At 40.7% G+C, this 19424-nt stretch overlaps 1 protein-coding gene across 3 annotated transcripts in view; it reads right to left on the reverse strand.

Moving 5' to 3' along the window:
- tlcd3bb (TLC domain containing 3Bb) overlaps positions 1 to 11533 on the reverse strand; it is a 46929-nt gene extending 35396 nt beyond the window's left edge. Inside the window, exon 1 of one of the 3 annotated variants that reach the window (XM_021565527.2) lies at positions 11205 to 11510. The gene's annotated coding sequence lies outside the window, so the exon portion shown is untranslated. The other 2 variants (XM_036946689.1, XM_036946691.1) reach the window with 2 other exon arrangements.
- Between the last annotated feature and the right edge of the window lie 7891 nt (positions 11534 to 19424).

Below are 19424 nucleotides of genomic sequence, written 5' to 3' on the forward strand. Positions count from 1 at the left end.
ATTGATCCGGATGAACAATTTTGGTCAACAGGGTATATGAGAGGGTGCGGGAGGGAAGGCATACTATGCTGTGATCTTTATTTATTTATTTTTGTGTATGTATATGGGGGTATGTATATTTACATTATTATTATTTTCAATTGTATGTTTTAATTTATTTTAGCATGTATGCTGCTTTTGTTAAGGGGAGGGAGGTGTTTCAATAAGTATAAGGGGATAAAATTATGCATCTGTTCAATTTGTATTTCTTGATATGTCCAATAAAAATACATAAATCAAATAGATTTGAATTTTGATTACGTGCGCATATACTGTAGTTGTTTTAACGGAATAGCCTGTGTCTTTTCAGCTCAGATTTACCCACTAGGCTACGGCATACGACGCAACATAGGAATAGCCTATAGGCCTAGTGTTTTTGTTTTTTTAAATCCATATTTCTTTATGTATTCATTCGGATTCACAGTGCCGACTGTGAATCAGAATTAGTTAGGGAACATAGATAATTAAGATGTCTTATCTGCATAATATGTTTATATGATATGCTTGTTATTCGAATGTATCCCTTCAGACTCCAATGTTGGCAGTTGCACTTCCTCCTTCAGCTGGGCCTCAAGTCAACTGGGCCCAGTGAGGGGAAAAGTCAAGCTTGTCTTTCAAATGTCTCTGGTGCTATGCAGAATATCAGAAGGAGAAGAGGACAGGAGGGAACATTGTCTTCATATGTGAATGGGTCTTTACCTATTGTAAACCACGTGAAGGGGTGGCGTGATTAATGGGGAACCAATTACTTGTCTCCACAATGTCTGTGCGCCAGTCACTCCCTCCTTTGGCCTTGGGGGAGATAAGATCTGAGAAAAAATGTGTGGGGTCGTGTCCGGAACCATTGTATGTCATCTCTGATGTTGCACCTATCCTGGGGTAGTGTATGACCTAGAGGCTCACTCCCCTTAGTGAGATTGTCCAGTCATGTGGTCAAGAAGGGGTTTTACTTGAGATGGAAGTATCTGGAGTTGACAATTGATTAATGCCATAGAATTAATTGGTGTTTCTGTGCTATGAAGTACCAGGAACGAGATCGGAGCCTCGTCTTAGGGGCCAGACTAAACTATAAGAACAGTCTTCATAGCAAATGGCTGGGGGATACTCCTTTCTCATATATCAAGTTTCACCTTGTGACCCATTCCATACATCTGTTGTTTGTCATAAAGAATAAAAGGGTGCATCTTTTTTATAAAATATATTTTTTATTATGTCAGAGCTAGTCGCCACAACACTTGGAAGTGTTGAGCCAACCAGCCTCATCATTAGAGAAGCAATTGCTCTATGCTTTCCTTATTAATACGTTTTGAATAAAGTGATATCCTGATTGGTGATTGACCTTGTCTCTTCTCATTATTGATTAGAATTTCCACCACAGGACCAAACAGAGGTCCCGTAACGAATGGTTCAGGACAAATACATGTACTGTTACAGCCCTAGTAGACACTGTCCTTCGCTCCCACCTACCCTCACCGTCATTAACAGAACTGCGGGAAAACAATGGCCGACAGGCAGGGGCGAAGGACACTGTCTAGTACCGGTTGCCCCCGCTAGCACAGTAGGCAGGGGGCTGGGGCGCCATCGTGTGCTAGCTAACTAACTAGTTAGTGACACCTTGTGCTAGCACACAGTGTCACCCCGCCTCCCGCGTACTGGAGAAAACCATGCCCGACAGGCAATACCGAATGACACTGTTGACTGGTCGTCCCCGCCACCCGCTTGTGCAGCAGGCGTGAGGCTGACACTGTGTAGTAGTTAGCGACACCGTATGCTTGCTAGTTAGCTAAATCACGATGTAGCTCCCGCCTACTGTGTATCAGTCCTCATTAGGACTAGCTGTCCTGCTCTCGCCGTCGTTAACAGAACAGAGGGAAAACAGTGCCCGACAGGCGGGGTGAAGGACATGGTCTACCGGAGCACGGCTAGCTAGCTCTCATTGTCGCCCCGTCCCTTCTTCTGTGGGGCTTATCGGCAGCTGGCATCCAACGCTATTGTGCACTAGTGCCACCCACTAGTGCCACCTACTGTACTGTACCCAGCCAGTCCTAACTTGAAAATGGACCAATAGAAGTATAAAGAGGGGTTCCTGCAGATGCAGTTATGCCCCGAATTGGGGGCCGATATTGCACCTTTCTCGGTCAAACTCGTCGTCAACTTCTCAAAAGCGCAGATATGGAGCAAGAAATTGTACATTATTAAAGAAATTGGATATTATTAGCCCACCGGATCCATTATTTATTTTCTCTGGAAACGGAGGTCCACAGCATAAGGACCGAGGTAAAGTTGGTTTTATATTCACACATTTGGACATTCAACAGACATTCGCCAAAAGCCATTTGCAAATGTAAAAATCAATAACTAATTCACCGTTTTTCACAGAAACATCAAACTAGGTATGATTTATTCTATAAATGTCTAGTATACTTTTACAACCCTTGCTTTGAGTAAATATTCCAGTTCTGATTTGATAGAAATACATGAAATGCCATTTAAAGCTATATAAATCAGTAATGTTTTCACTGATTATGACAGAAAAATCAAACTAGGTATGATTTATTCTATAAATGTCAAGCATACTTTTACAACCTGGTTTGAGTAAAAATACCAGTTGACTTGATAGAAAAACATAATATCTATAAAATGCCATTTAAAGCCATATAAATGAATAACGTTTTCACTGACTGACAATCATCAAACTAAGTATGATTTATTTTATGTCTAGTATACTTTTACAACGTTTGCTTTGAGTAGAAATTCCGGTCTTAATTTGATAGAAATACATAAAATCTCAAATATTGCATTTAATAATTCTGTGATTGTAGCAGAAAAAAGGGAAACTATGCATTTATTTGCAATAACTTTAAAGAAATGTTAATTTCAAGTGCAATTTGTTCTATATGAAGTTGTACAATGTTTACAATCCTAAATTGTATGCCAAATCGGGTCAGAACATTCAACAACCTCTGACTCCACTTCGTCAGAATTCTGAAGGAGGAAATCAACAAGCTCAGCATCGTTCTGCTCAAAGCCCAGGTCACCTTCTCATACTACTTTGCTGCTCTCCTGTTCACCTCATATCCTCTACTGCAGGTTTGGTAGTGGATAGTGTCTCCACTGGATGGTTGAGTCTGGCCTCTCCAGGCACCACCAGCGCTGGTACCCCCTGCTCACTTTGAGATGGCTCCTCCAGAATTTCCCTCTCCTCCTTCCCTGTGTAGAATATGAACTGCCTGGTACTGCTCTGCTCCACATTCAATTGGGATTGACCTTGACTAACCTGGGGGTCATTAAAACCATTTGTTTTGCTAGCACAGACTGGAATGTGTTCAGAGATTCTTCCGATGGCATTGAGGAGTACACCACATCAGTCACTGGCTTCATCAATAAGTGCATCAAGGACGTCGTCCCCACAGTGACTGTACGTACATACCCCAACCGGAAGCCATGGATTACTGGCAACATTCGCAGTGAGCTAAAGGGAGGAGCTGCCTCTTTCAAGGATTGGGACTCTAACCCGGAAGCTTATAATAAATCCCACTATGCCCTCTGACGAACCATCAAACAGGCAAAGCTTCAATACAGGACTAAGATTCGAATCGTACAACACCAGTTCCGGATGTGGCAGGGCTTTTGCAAACTATTACAGACTACAAAGGGAAACACACAAGAGCTGCCCAGTGACACAAGCCTACCAGACGAGCTAAATAACTTCTATGCTCGCTTTGCGGCAAGTAACACTGAAACATGCATGAGAGCATCAACTGTTCTGGATGACTGTGTGATCACGCTCTCCACAACCGATGTGAGTAAGACCATTAAAAAAGGTCAACATTCACAAGGCCGCTGGGCCAGACGGATTACCAGGACGTGTACTCTGAGCATGCGCTGACCAACTGGCAAGTGTCTTCACTGACATTTTCAACCTCTCCATGTCTTAGTCTGTAATACCAACATGTTTCAAGCAGACCACCATAGTCCCTGTGCCCAAGATCACGGCAGTAACCTGCCTAAATGACTACCGACGCAAGGCACTCACATCTGTGGTCATGAAATGCTTTGAAAGGCGGGTCATGGCTCACAAACACCATTATCCCAGAAATCCTAGACTAGAGGTTGACCGATTAATCGGAATGGCCGATTAATTAGGGCCAATTTCAAGTTTTCATAACAATCGGAAAGCTGCCTTTTTGGACAACTTTATTATTATTATTTTTTTTTACACCTTTATTTAACTAGGCAAGTCAGTTAAGAACACATTCTTATTTTCAATGACGGCCTAGGAACAGTGGGTTAACTGCTTTGTTCAGGGGCAGAACGACAGATTTTTACCTTGTCAGCTCTGGGATTCAATCTTGCAACCTTACAGTTAACTAGTCCAACGCTCTAACCACCTTTCATTGCAGGCTGCCTTCCACCACCTTTCACCAACTGAGCGGTGGTAGGCAGCCTTTCATTACACTCCACGAGGAGCCTGCCTGTTACGCAAATGCAGTAAGAAGCCAAGGTAAGTTGCTAGCTAGCATTAAACGTATCTTAAGAGCGATGCAACGCAGGGGGATGATTTAACAAAATCGCATTTGCGAAAAAAGCACAATCGTTGCACGTCTGTACCTAAACACCAATGCCTTTCTTAAAATCAATACACAGAAGTATATATTTTTAAACCTGCATATTTAGCTAAAAGAAATCCAGGTTAACAGGCAATATTAACCAGGTGAAATTGTGTCACTTCTCTTGCGTTCATTGCACGGAGAGTCAGGGCATATGCAACAGTTTGGGCCGCCTAATTTGCCTGAATTTTACGTAATTATGACATAACATTGAAGGTTGTACAATGTAACAGGAATATTTAGACTTAGGGATGCCACCCGTTAGATAAAATACCGAACGGTTCCGTATCTCACTGAAAGAATAAACGTTTTGTTTTCGAAATGATAGTTTCCGGATTCGACCATATTAAAGACCAAAGGCTCGTATTTCTGTGTGTTATTATGTTATATTTGATAGAGCAGTCTGACTGATCGGTGGTAGGCAGCAGCAGGCTCGTAATCATTCATTCAAACAGCACTTTCGCGCGTTTTGCCAGCAGCTCTTCCCTGTGCTTCAAGCATTGCGCTGTTTATGACTTCAAGCCTATCAAGCCTAATAGCGTTTCAATCGTCACTCGCTCTGAGACCTGAAGTAGTTGTTCCACTTGCTCTGCATGGGTAATGATGCTTCGAGGGTGGCTGATGTCGATGTCTTCCTGGTTCGAGCCCAGGTAGGGGCGAGGAGAGGGACGGAAGCTACACAGGCAATACTAAAGTGCCTATAAGAACATCCAAAAGGTATATGAAATACAAAAGGTATAGAGAGAAATAGTCCTATAAATACTATATTAACTACAACCTAAAACCTCTTACCTTGGAATATTGAAGTCTCATGTTAAAAGGAACCACCAACTTTCATATGTTCTCATGTTCTGAGCAAGGAACTTAAACGTTGGCACATATTGCACTTTTACTTTCTTCTCCAACACTTTGTTTTTGCATTATTTAAACAAAATTGAACATGGTCAATTATTTAATTGAGGCTAAATTGATTTTTATTTATGTATTAAGTTAAAATAAGTGTTCATTCAGTATTGTTATAATTGTCATTATTACAAATATTATTATTTATTTCTTAAGTAAAGTCGGCCGATTAATCGGTATTGGCTTTTTTGGTACACCAATAATCGGTATCAGTGTTGAAAAATCATAATCGGTCGACCTCTACCCTAGACCCACTCCAATTTGCATACCACACCAGCACTCCATACTGCCCTTTCCCACCTGGACAAAATGAACACCTATGTGAGAATGCTATTCATTGACTACAGCTCAGCGTTCAACACCATAGTGCCCTCAAAGCTCATCACTAAGCTAAGGACCCTGTTACTAAACAGCTCCCTCTGCAACTGGATCCTAGACTTCCTGATGGGCCACCCCCAGGTGTTAAAGGAGATGGAGATGATTGTGGACTACAGGAAAAAGGAGGATGAGCACGACCCCATTCTCATCAACGGGGCTGTAGTGGAGCAGGTTGAGAGCTTGAAGTTCCGTGGCATCCACATCAACAAACTAACATAGTCCAAGCACACCAAGACAGTCATGAAGAGGGCATGACAAAGTCTATTCTCCCTCAGGAGACTGAAAAGATTTGGCATGGGTCCTCAGATCCTCAAAATATTTTACAGCTGCCCCATCAAGAGCATTCTGACAGGTTGCGTCAATGCCTGGTATGGCAACAGCTCGGCCTCCGACCGCAAGGCACTACAGAGGGTAGTGCGTACGGCCCAGTACATCACCGGGGTCAAGCTTCCTGCAATCCAGGACCAATATACCAGGTGGTGTCAGAGGAAAGCCCTAAAAATTGTGAAAGACTCCAGCCACCCTAGTCATAGACTGTTCTCTCTGCTACCGCACGGCAAGCGGTACAGGAGCGCAAAGTCTAGGTCCAAGAGGCTTCTAAACAGCTTCTACCCCCAAGCCATAAGACTCATGGACAGCTAATCAAATGGCTACCCAGACTATTTGCAACCTGCTGCTCTTTAATTATGTTCTTCTTATCTCTTACTTTTTTCTTAATTTAGATTTTTTAGGTATTTTCTTAAAACTGCATCGTTGGTTAAGGGCTTATAAGTAAACATTTCACTGTTGTATTCAGTGCATGTGACAAATAAAATTTTGTTTGCATTTTTTTGTGCAACAGTTCCAAATTCTAAAGTAGTTTCAAGGCACAACAGTCATTTATTTATAAGTATCTAATTTAACAGCAAAGAGAACCCTTCCAATAATTTTATATTTTGGCTTTGTTGAAGTCCTTCTTTGTCATCCCCATACAAGCCAATGGTACCATTTCCTGATGTAATAAATTAAACTGTTCCAACGCTTACAGCCAAATGTTTAATACACCGGGAATTCACAGAACACATTCTGGAAGGTCTATAGATAGTGGTCACTTTATTAGGTACAACCCCCTTTGCATCTGGAACAGCGTGAATTCAAAACTGTTGATGAAACTAGGAAAAGGAGATAGACTGTTCAAGTTTTTAAGTCCAGTTGGAGTTTATTACAGTCAGTACAAGTTTTGGAACTTTTGAGTTACAAAAGACCATCACAGACGGTGTTGTCATTTTACACATTCTTAAGTTCAAACAAACATTAAAAAAATACCCGAATACTTCTCTGCATGCTTCAGTGTCTAGCAAGCCAAGACCATGGGACTTGGTGTATGTAGAAGCAATTTATTTTTGTGAATAGGGTGGTGAACCTAATAAAGTGGCAACTAAGTGTAGATATCACAAACAACTCCTTTTGAGCAGTGTCTGTTATACGATGATCAATGGGTAGAATGGTGAATCTGATCCCCAAGGTCCTCATAAGCTCACTTGGATATATAGAGTTGGAGGTAAAGAAATAAAATATGAAACTAGGACATTAAAACACTGGCAGAATTCTTTCATCCACATAAAATGTATTTTAAAGTATAAATACCCTTCTAAGACCACCGTCTTTCTGGACATTTTAAAAAGGTTTGCAAATAGGTCTTTCTGCAAGGAATGTGAACTGAAAGGGATATGGTAATACCTACAGTTGACATCGGAAGTTTACATACACTTAGGTTGGAGTCATTAAAACTCGTTTTTCAACCACTACACAAATTTCTTGTTAAGAAACTATAGTTCTGGCAAGTGGGTTACGACATCTACTTTGAGCATGACACAAGTAATTTTTCCAACAATTGTTTACAGACAAATGATTTCACTGTATCACAATTCCAGTGGATCAGACGTTTACATACACTAAGTTGACTGTGCCTTTAAACAGCGTGGAAAATTCCCGAAAGTGTTGTCATGGCTATAGAAGCTTCTGATAAATTATGTCAGTTAGCCTGAGTCAATTGGAGGTGTACCTGTGGATGTATTTCCAGGCCTACTTTCAAACTCAGTGCCTCTTTGCTTGACACCATGGGTAAATCAAAAGAAATCAGCCAAGACCTCAGAAAATAAATTGTAAACCTCCACAAGTCTGGATCATCCTTGGGCGCAATTTCCAAACACCTGAAGGTATCACGTTCATCTGTACAAAGAATAGTACGCAAGTATAAACACCATGGGACCACGCAGCCATCATACCGCTCAGGAAAGAGACGTGTTCTGTCTCCTAGAGATGAACGTACTTTGGTGCGAAAAGTGCAAAACAATCCCAGAACAGCAGCAAAGGACCTTGTGAAGATGCTGGAGGAAACAGGTACAAAATGTATCTATAGCCACAGTAAAACCAGTCCTATAATCGACATAAGCTGTAAGGCCGCTCAGCAAGGAAGAAGCCACTGCTCCAAAAACCACCATAAAAAAGCCAGACTACGGTTTGCAACTGCACATGGGGACAAAGATCTGACTTTTTGGAGAAATGTCCTCTGGTCTGATGCAACAAAAATAGAACCGTTTTCCCATAATGACCATCGTTATGGTTGTAGGAAAAAGGGGGAGGCCTGCAAGCCGAAGAACACCATCCCAAACGTGAAGCACAGGGGTGGCAGCATCATGTTGTGGGGGTGCTTTGCTGCAGGAGGGACTGGTGCACTTCACAATATAGATGGCTTCATGGGGTAGGAAAATTATGTGGATATATTGAAGCAACATGCCAAGACATTAGTCAGGGAGTTAAAACTTGGTCGCAAATGGGTCTTCCAAATGGACAATGACCCCAAGCATACTTCCAAAGTTGTGGCAAAATGGCTTAAGGACAACAAAGTCATGGTATTAGAGTGGCCATCACAAAGCCCTGACCTCAATCCCATAGAAAATGTGTGGGCAGAACTGAAAAAGCATGTGCAAGCAAGGAGGCCTACAAACCTGACTCAGTTACACCAGCTCTGTCAGGAGGAATGGGCCAAAATTCACCCTACTTATGTGGGAAGCTTGTGGAAGGCTACCCGAAACTCTTGACCCAAGTTAAACAATTTAAAGGCAATGCTACCAAATACTAATTGAGTGTATGTAAACTTCTGACCCACTGGGAATGTGATGAAAGAAATAAAAGCTGAAATACATAAATCATTCTCTCTACTATTATTCTGACATGTTACATTCTTAAAATGAAGTGGTAATCCTAACTGACCTAAAACAGGGAATTTTAAATGGGATTAAATGTCAGGAATTGTGAATAACTGAGTTTAAATGTATTTGGTTAAGGTGTATGTAAACCTCCAACTTCAACTGAATGTAGGTGATGTAGTTTCTCCACTGGTATAATGTGTGGTAGTTGCACACCTCCCTGCTGAATTATGTAGAGGTGATTTGGGCCAGTTGATTTTTTTTCTTCATTATCTTTTGTGAAAAATAATTTTCATGTAGGCTTTGTGCTAGCAGTTTGAGAAAGAGAGCAAATAGAATAGGGACAGACTGGTTGAAGTCCTCATTTCTAAATGGTTAGGGCCAGTAGATTACAGAGGGGTTCACATACAGTTCAGAAGCAGTCATAATGTATACGTTTAGCCCAAAAACAAAGCATGTACTGTCCACTTCTTAAATTAGTTTTTTTTGTTATCCACCCTTTGGTATCTTGCAATACCATGCTAACTTATATATATATATATATATATTACACACACACACACACACACACACACAGTATATACATACACTACTATTCTAAAGTTTGGGGTCACTTAGAAACATCCTTGTTTTTAAAAGAAAAGCAATTTTTTGGTCCATTAAAATGTCATTGGAACACAGGAGTGATGGTTGCTGGAAAATGGGCCTCTGTACGCCTACGTAGACATACCATTAAAAAATCAGCCGTTTCCAGCTACAATAGTCATTTACAACATTAACAATGTCTACACTGTATTTCCAAACAATTTTATGTTATTTTAATGTTCTTTCAAAAACAAGGACATTTCTAAGTGAGCCCAAACTTTTGAAAGGTAGTGTGTTATGGTTCACTCTTAGTTTTCCTTATCTCCACTGTGGAAAGTCCATCTTGGTCCTCTTGATCCATCCACCTGTCTTCTTTGTTTGTCAGGCCTGACCCCTTCATCCCGTAGTTTTTTCCTGTAATCTAATTTAATATGACTGAAGATGCAGAATTTTATGCCAGCCCCCTTCTAAAAGGATATAACAGACTCGTTAGAACTTTTGACCACACGCCATCCATCAAATCAAACTGGAGTTTTTACTCGAAACAAAAGTTGTAAAAGTATGCTAGACATTTATAGAATAAACCATATCTAGTTTTATGTTTCTGTGACAATCGATGAATTAGTTATTAATTTTAAATGGCTTTTGATGAATGTCTGATGAATTTCCGAATGTGTGAATAGAAAACCAACTTTACCTCGTCGCAAATCATACGAATAGCTGAGACCATGTTGGGCAACGCTAGCTAGCTGGTTGGCTAAAGACGAGACTCGGTGCAGTGTAAATACGCAATGCGCTTTCCATATCGAAATAAATGCATATAAGACTAATTGTATGCTAGCTGACCAGTTATTTAGATAACTAGTAATATTTTGGTTATTGCACAAGTTTGAGCTTACAAAGAAATGTAATACTTCTAAAACATGACCAGCCTGCTGTAGCATCAGTGGACTTGTTCACACAGGCTAACGTTAGTTACAGCTACCTAGCTAATGAACAGTCATTGATTATTTTTTTTAAAGTGACATCTTTGGCAGTGACGTTCAATCACAAATGACAAAATCAGGCAGTGAGCTAACGTCTTACAGCCGGCTAGATAACGTATGCAAAGTTAACGTTATTTCAACGACTATATACACATTCTGTATAGAACACGTATAAAACCAAGGCTACAAATTGAATCGTAATAGTACAAAAAATAGCTAGCTAGAAAGCTAATATTTAGCAGCTAGCTAACATTGACCAGTTAGCAACATTACTAGCTAGCTAAGCCAAAACACCACGAACGTTTGAAAACCAAGACAAGTAGTTAGCTAGCATGACATGGGTAGGTAGATAACGTTAATTCTTATAGTACCATTAGACCGCTCACGTTAGTTCACTCCTGTTCTGGCCTAGCCAAAAAGGCCCAGTAGCGGTATCTAGCTAGCCACTAGGCTAACACAAACATGCTAGCTTGTTAAATCGAAATGAATGGAACGAAGTTAGGGAGATTTACATAGATATTTTGCAGTCGGGTCAGCGGCCTGTCGAAACTCGTGTCCTGGAAAAAGCGATTAGCGAAGTCCCGGGGGTGCCCGCTTGGATGATCCACATGTTCAAACTGTTAGTATTTGACCCCGAATATATTTTACAATAAAAGTGCTGTGCAAGGGCTTCCAAAATTCCGATAGTTACCCCTTCGAAAATATTTAGACCAGCCAGTGATTGTGCCCGGCGACGCTCTAGCACCTCAGCTGGACAACATGACGGTTTGCAACTGTAAAAAAAAAAAAAAAAAGTCTAATTGACTCCAGATGTTGAGTACTAGCACATTGCTTTAGGATAACACAAAACCGCCTCTCCTAGATTTGCAGATAGCCAAGTCTAGATAAATGTGGTCTGGCAGCAACAGTGCTCAGGGGCGGATTGGCCTTCTAGCAATTCTGGCAAATGCCAGATGGGCTGGACCTTTTTTGTTGACGCATACAAAATGTTTTTATATTAAATTTTTCTTTATTTAACTAGGCAAGTTAGTTAAGAACAAATTCTTATTTACAATGACGGCCTACCCCGGCCAAACCCTAGCAACGCTGGGCCAATTGTGCACTGCCCTATCGTGGACAGTTATGATTAGAGGTCGACTGATTAATCGGAATGGCCGATTAATTAGGGCCGATTTCAAGTTTTCATAACAATCGGAAATCGGTATTTTTGGTCGCCGATTTCCGATTAAAAATTATTATTTTTTAAATTGTATACCTTTTATTTAACTAGGCAAGTCAGTTAAGAACACATTCTTATTTTCAATGACTGCCTAGGAACTGTGGGTTAACTGCCTTGTTCAGGGGCAGAACGACAGATTTTCACCTTGTCAGCTCAGGGGTTCCAATCTTGCAACCTCACAGTTAACTAGTCCAACGCTCTAACCATTGCACTACACGAGTACCCTGCCTGCCTGTTACGCGAATGTAGTTGAAGCCAAGGTAAATTGCTAGCTAGCATTAAACTTATCTTACAAAAACAATCAATCATAATCACAAGTTATAACTACTGATCCAGTTTAGCAGGCAATATTAACCAGGTGAAATTGTGTCATTTCTCTTACGTTCATTGCACGCAGAGTCAGGGTATATGCAACAGTTTGGGCTGCCTGGCTCATTGTGAACTTATTTTCCAGAATTTTACGTAATTATGACATACATTGAAGGTTGTGCAATGTAACAAGAATATTTAGACTTAGGGCTGCCGAACGGTTCCGTATTACACAGAAATAAGAAACGTTTTGTTATCAAAATGATAGTTTCCGGATTCAATGATATTAATGACCAAAGGCTCGTATTTTTGTGTGTTATTATGTTATAATTACGTCTGATTTGATAGAGCAGTCTGACTGAGCAGCAGCAGGCCCGCAATCATTCATTCAAACAGCACTTTCGTGCGTTTTGCCAGCAGCTCTTCCCAAGCACAGCGCTGTTTATGACTTCAAGCCTATCAGCCTAATGGCTGGTGTAACCAATGTGAAATTGCTAGCTAGTTAGCTGGGTGTGCGGTAATAATGTTTTGAACGTCACTCGCTTTTAGATTTGGAGTAGTTATTCCCCTGGCGCTGCAAGGGCCGCGGCTTTTGTGGAGCGATGGGTAACGATGCTTCGAGTCTGGCTGTTGTCGATGTCTTCCTGGTTCGAGCCCAGGTAGGGGCGAGGAGAGGGACGGAAGCTATACTGTTACACTGGCAATACTATAGTGCCTATAAGAACATCCAATAGTCAAAGGTATATGAAATACAAATGGTACAGAGAGAAATAGTCCTATAAATACCATATTAACTACAACCTAAAACCTCTTACCTTGGAATATTGAAGTCTCATGTTAAAAGGAACCACCAACTTTCATATGTTCTCATGTTCTGAGCAAGGAACATAAACGTTAGCTTTTTTACATGGCACACATTTTTACATGGCACATATTACTTTCTTCTCCAACACTTTGTTTTTGCATTATTTAAACCAAATTGAACATGTTTCATTATTTTTTTGAGGCTAAATTGATTTTATTGATGTTTTATATTAAGTAAAAAAAAAGTGTTAATTCAGTATTGTTGTAATTGTCATTATTACACTTTTTTGGTCCTCCAATAATCGAGTTTGCATGCCCAATTTTTCAGTTTTTGATTTGTTAAAAAAGTTTTAAATATCCAATAAATGTCGTTCCACTTCATGATTGTGTCCCACTTGTTCTTGATTCTTCACAAAAAAATACAGTTTTATATCTTTATGTTTGAAGCCTGAAATGTGGCAAAAGGTCGCAAAGTTCAAGGGGGCCGAATACTTTCGCAAGGCACTGTATAATTAATTGTCAACCCACAATGTATGACAATCAGTGGATTAGGTTGCACATCAAAATATCTTGAATCTTTCATTCCTGCTTGGACGTGTTAGATGAAACAACTTATTTCTTGAATAGCTAGGTAGTCTATTTATCATACTTTCATGATTTGGGTCTGACCAAATCATGATGTGGGTGCAACCAAATCATGGGCTGGTGCTACCAACTATCAAAGTTAGTGGCACTAGTGACACCAAGGGGAAATGTTAGTCTAAAGCCCTGTAATAGTAAGAAGGCTCTACGCATGTGTTATTTTACACACTACTAGCTGCTACTCATATTCCCCCTCCTTTCACATTTATTTCTTAGCTCACCCTATTCTGAACCATGATGATGTAGCATATCTCTGCCTCATATTTCTGAACAGCTGAAATAAACAATTGACGGTGATTTGAACTTACATTTCAATATACTGTGCCTTCGGAAAGTATTCAGAGCCCTTGACTTTTTCCACATTTTGTTACGTTGAAGCCTTATTCTAAAATTGATTAAATTAATAAAAATCCTCAGCAATCTACACGCAATACCCCATAATGACAAAGCGAAAACAGCTTTTTAGAATGTTTGCAATTTCTAAAAAAGAGAAATACCTTATTTCCAGAAGTATTCAGACCCTTTGCTACGAGAATGGAAATGTAGCTCAGGTGCATCCTGTTTCCATTGATCATCCTTGAGATGTTTCTACAACTTGATTGGAGTCCACCTGTGGTCAATCCAATTGATTGGACATGATTTGGAAAGGCACACACCTGTCTCTATAAGGTCCCACAGTTGACAGTGCATGTCTGAGCAAAAACCAAGCGATGAGGTCAAAGGAATTGTCCGTAGAGCTCAGAGACAGGATTGTGTTGAGTCACAGATCTGGGGAAGGGTACCAAAACATTTCTGCAGCATTGAAGGTCCCCAAGAACACACTAGCCTCCATCATTCTTAAATGGAATAAGTTTGGAACCACCAAGACCAAACTTAGCAATCGGGGGAGAAGCACCTTGGTCAGGGAGGTGACAAAGAACCCGATGGTCACTCTGACAGAGCTCCAGAGTTCCTCTGTGGAGATGGGAGAAACTTCCAGAAGGACAACCATCTCTGAAGCACTCCACCAATCAGGCCTTTATGGTAGAGTGACCAGACGCAAGCAACTCCTCAGTAAAAGGCACAAGACAGCCTGCATTTGCCAAAATGCACATAAACACTCTCAGACCATGAGAAACAAGATTATCTGGTCTAATGAAACCAAGATTGAAATGCTCACTAACAGGGATGTAAGCAAACTTGTGCAAAAATGTGAAATAAATATTTTTTTTGTGCATATGGAACATTTCTAGGCTCTTATTTCAGCTCATGAAATATGGAACCAACCCAACATGTTGCGTTAATATTTTTGCTCGCTGTATTATAAAGGCTATACAACCTCCTCTGTCTGTTGTGACCGATATTGTAGTTGCACAAGCAGGACACAGTCCCTACACATTGCATTGGAGCAAAAATAATCTGCGTTTTGTTTGATTATTCAATTCATTTTTTTGCATTTTGTGTGATGATGTAAGCTAATCGTACCCACTTGCCAGAGTTTCTGAAAAAATAACTACTATTTTGAGTGCCTGTCCGCCTCCTGCTTAGACAATGATTGCGGTGATCATGAAAAAACAACATTAAATTGCAAGTCTGTGTCTTGCTTGTGTTTAATATACTGAAAAGATAGCTGCATGTAACTCCCCACTTGAGTTTTGCATTGGGGAAATGTTTTATTTGACCTTTAATTTAACTAGGCAAGTCAGTTAAGAACAAATTCTTATTCACTATGACGGCCTACCAAAAGGCAAAAGGCCTCCTGTAGGGGACAGGGGCTGGGATTTAAAAAAATTAAATAAACAAAAATATAGGACAAAACACACATCACGACAAGAGAGACAACACTACATAAAGAGAAATCTAAGACAACATAGCAAGGCAACAACACATAACAACACAGCATGGTAGCAAGACAACATAACAACAACATGGTAGCAACACAACATGGTAGCGGCACAAAATATGGTACACACATTATTGGGCACAGACGGCACAAAGGGCAAGAAAGTAGAGACAACAATACATCACGCAAAGCAGCCACAACTGTCAGTAAGAGTATCCATAATTGAGTCTTTGAATGAAGAGATTGAGATAACTGTCCAGTTCGAGTGTTTGTTGCAGCTCATTCCAGTCATTAGCTGCAGCGAACTGAAAAGATGAGCGACCTGGGGGACCTTTAACAGAGTGTGACTGGTAGAACGGGTGTTGTATGTGGAGGATGAAGGCTGCAGTAGCTAACTCAGATAGGGGGGAGTGCGGCCTAAGAGGGTTTTAATAAATAAGCATCAACCAGTAGGTCTTGCGACGGGTATACAGAGATGACCAGTTAACAGAGGAGAATAGAGTGCAGTGATGTGTCCTATAAGGAGCATTGGTGGCAAATCTGATGGCCGAATGGTAAAGAACATCTTGCCACTCGAGAGCACCCTTACCTGCCGATCTATAAATTATTTCTCCATAATCTAGCATGGGTAGGATGGTCATCTGAATCAGTGATAGTTTGGCAGCAGGGGTGAAAAAGGAGTGATTACCATAGAGGAAACCAAGTCTAGATTTAATTTTAGTCTGAAAGCTTTGATATGTGCTGAGAGAAGGACTAGCCATACTCCCAAGTAATTGTATGAGGTGACGACCTTAAACTCTAAACCCCCAGAGGTAGTAATCACACCTGTGGGGAGAGAGGCATTCTTCTTACCAAACCACATAACCTTGTCCTGAACATCTCCAAAACAAAGGTCAAGGGTAGAGAAAAGCTTGTTGGACACTAAGAAAGCTTTGTTGTAGAGCATTTAGCACAAAATCCGGGGAGGGGCCGGCTGAGTATAAGACTGTATCATATGCATATAAATAGATGATGGAGAGCTTCCAACTGCCTGAGCTATTTGATGTATTGATGTAAACTGAGAAAATGGTTGGGCCTAGGATTGAGCCTTGGGGTACTCCCTTGGTGACAGGCAGTGGCTGACACAGCAGATTTTCTGACTTTATACACTGCACTCTTTGAGAGAGGTAGTTAGCAAACCAGGCCAAAGACGCCTCAGAGACACCAATACTCCTTCCCCGGCCACAAGAATGGAATGGTCTACCGTATCAAAACACAACATTGCTTAGAATCAAGGGCAATGCTGACCTCATTGAGAACTTTAAAAAAAAAATGTACCCCCTTTTTCTCCCCAATTGTTAGTAGCTACTATCATGTCTCACAGGTACTCACACGCATCAACGGACATTGTAACAATAATCGACAAGACCATGGAAACCAATGGGCACATATATAGAAATACTAATCAGTTGGAATAGGGGATAGGTGTGAGTGTGTAATCGATGTGAAATGGTTAGCGGGGTGCGCGCTAATAGCGTTTCAATCGGTGACGTCACTAGCTCTGAGACCTTGAAGTAGTTGTTCCCCTTGCTCTGCAAGGGCTGTGGCTTTTGTGGAGCGATGATGCTTTGTGGGAGGCAGTTGTAGATGTGTGCAGAGGGTCCCTGGTTCGAGCCGAGGCAGGGGCGAGGAGAGGGACGGAACGTGAGGAATGTTCCGGAGGGATCCGTGACAACACCGTGGCTGCCTTCCCATAATTGAACGCCCCTGTAATGGAATATTGAAGGACATTCATGCATTCCTGTAAAATCGAGTGCTTACTTTGTCTAAGCTCATAGAAACTGAAGCTTGTTGTGATCAGTTTTATGGTATTATACATCTTTCTCTGAGACCAGGTTGCTTGTTGCACTGTAACAACAAAGGAGAATTACAGGGAGAATTAGCTTGCGGTTAGAGGAACTAACAACAAAGGTTAAGATAATTGATGTAAAAGGTTAGGAGAACTAAAACGGCAAAGGTTAGGAGAATTTACGTAGCAGGTTAGGTGAAATGGGTTAAGTTTCAAAGAAGGGTTAGCTAAAATGCTACAGTTGTCCCTAATGCGACTCTAACACGCAATCTTTCAATTGCTAGACAGTCGCAGTTTAAGCCCACTCATCCTCCGACCAATCTCCCTACTTTGATTTCTGTCTAAAGTAACCATTAGTAGGTATCATACATCTTGAAGGTGCTCAGAAATACGTATGTTTTGTATGGCTCTGAGGCCAGTTTGTTAGGGTAGGTGTATGTCAAGGGAATCCAGGTTTCCCAACAAAATGTACAAAAAATAAATAAAATAAAACATTTAAAATAATTTATCTTTCCTCTCTGTGTTTTTATAATTTTCCTTCAATTCGCAAGAGGCTGAATGTGTCCCACGGGAGAAAGCATCCCAGCGGGCGAAACAGCACACCTCTTTCTCTGTATGTGTAGGTGGCTGTCTGGTCAAACAGAGTATGACATTGTTGCCACCTGTAGCATTTAATGCAAGGGAAGCCAGCGAGCATTTGGCCTCCCTTGATAATTTTTTTAATTAAATAATAGACAATCAGCATTGAGCTAAACTTAGTGAGCTCAACTGTATATACTCTATACTAGAGACATGATAGATCAGAGGTAATACTATAGTAACTGAGGGATGATAGAGAATGGTTGCTACATCAGAAGTTAATGGTTATCTGTAGGAGTCAGATAGCTTTGGGAAAGTGTAGAGGAGATGGGTGGAGATCTTGGAACCTAACAATGTCACTGAGGGAGAGAGGGTAATGTATAAAGTTTACATTATGTCAGGATATGTTATTGTTAGTCATCAGGGATCCTCTGGGAAGAGAAGAGACACCGTCTGGTATCAATAACCATGACAGCCTTGAGTTGGGGAGGAGTGAGCACTTTGGGGTAGAGGTCAGGTTAGATGAAGTGAGGAAGAACAGATATAACTAAGGTTATGTATAGCAACGGAGAAGCATTGGCTGTTCAGATGTGGAGGAGGGGACTCAGCCTACGAGAAAGGGTTAAATATCAGTGCTTGTATGAAATTTTGTTTGTCTGAATTACAGCTGTGTCGACCCTTTGGGAAGAATTAAACTTGGTTAAGCTTCTCTAGTGTCCGTGAATTATTTACTCTGAAAATAAGAACCTAACACTGTGAATGGTCCTGGCACACCAAAATAGCGTGTCAAGGGAAGCCATTTTATATTTTGCTTCACTCCTGTCACATCGCATCTAGAGAAATATGTCATTGACAGAAACAGCTTGAAATGTTGCATCTAGTTGTGTTGTTGTCCTCGGGTGGCTAGCTTTTCCTAAATTAGCCATGGATGGAGATAGGGATTTGGAGTTGTGGTTTTACTTCATTCTTAGTACTGACCAATGATTATAATGGTGAGACTGATCGGTGCATGTACTTTATGGCAAATTAAAATGTCCTATTACATGGCAAGATAAAAAACGACTAAAGGGTCATTCCTCATTTATTTGATTTGAATCTGGAAAAAAATATATATATTATTGTCTAAAGGAATTAAGAATGAGAAACAGAATAATGATTTGATTTATTCAAATGTTGTGTTTTTTATTATCGGTTCTGGTTCAACCCATGCACCGTACATTTTGGTCAATTAATAGTCGTGGCTTCCTGACCACACAGACAATTATAAATGGGTCATTCTTCACGTTTTTGATCTGTATATGAAATCGAATAAACAGAAAAACATTATAAAAAATTACATACAAAATAGTTTCTCATTCCAATGATTTGATGATTGAAAGTCACTGTAGTGGGTTATGTGTCGTCCAGATTGGCCTAGGTCAGTGAGACAGCCACTTTTACAACCTTAAGCACTTTGACCTGTAGCCTATTGTAACGGGATTCTTCTGTTGAAGGAGAGGCGGACCAAAACGCAGCGTGGTTATTGTGAT

This window comes from Oncorhynchus mykiss, chromosome 16 (assembly GCF_013265735.2).
Source record: "Oncorhynchus mykiss isolate Arlee chromosome 16, USDA_OmykA_1.1, whole genome shotgun sequence".
Lineage (NCBI taxonomy): Eukaryota > Metazoa > Chordata > Actinopteri > Salmoniformes > Salmonidae > Oncorhynchus > Oncorhynchus mykiss.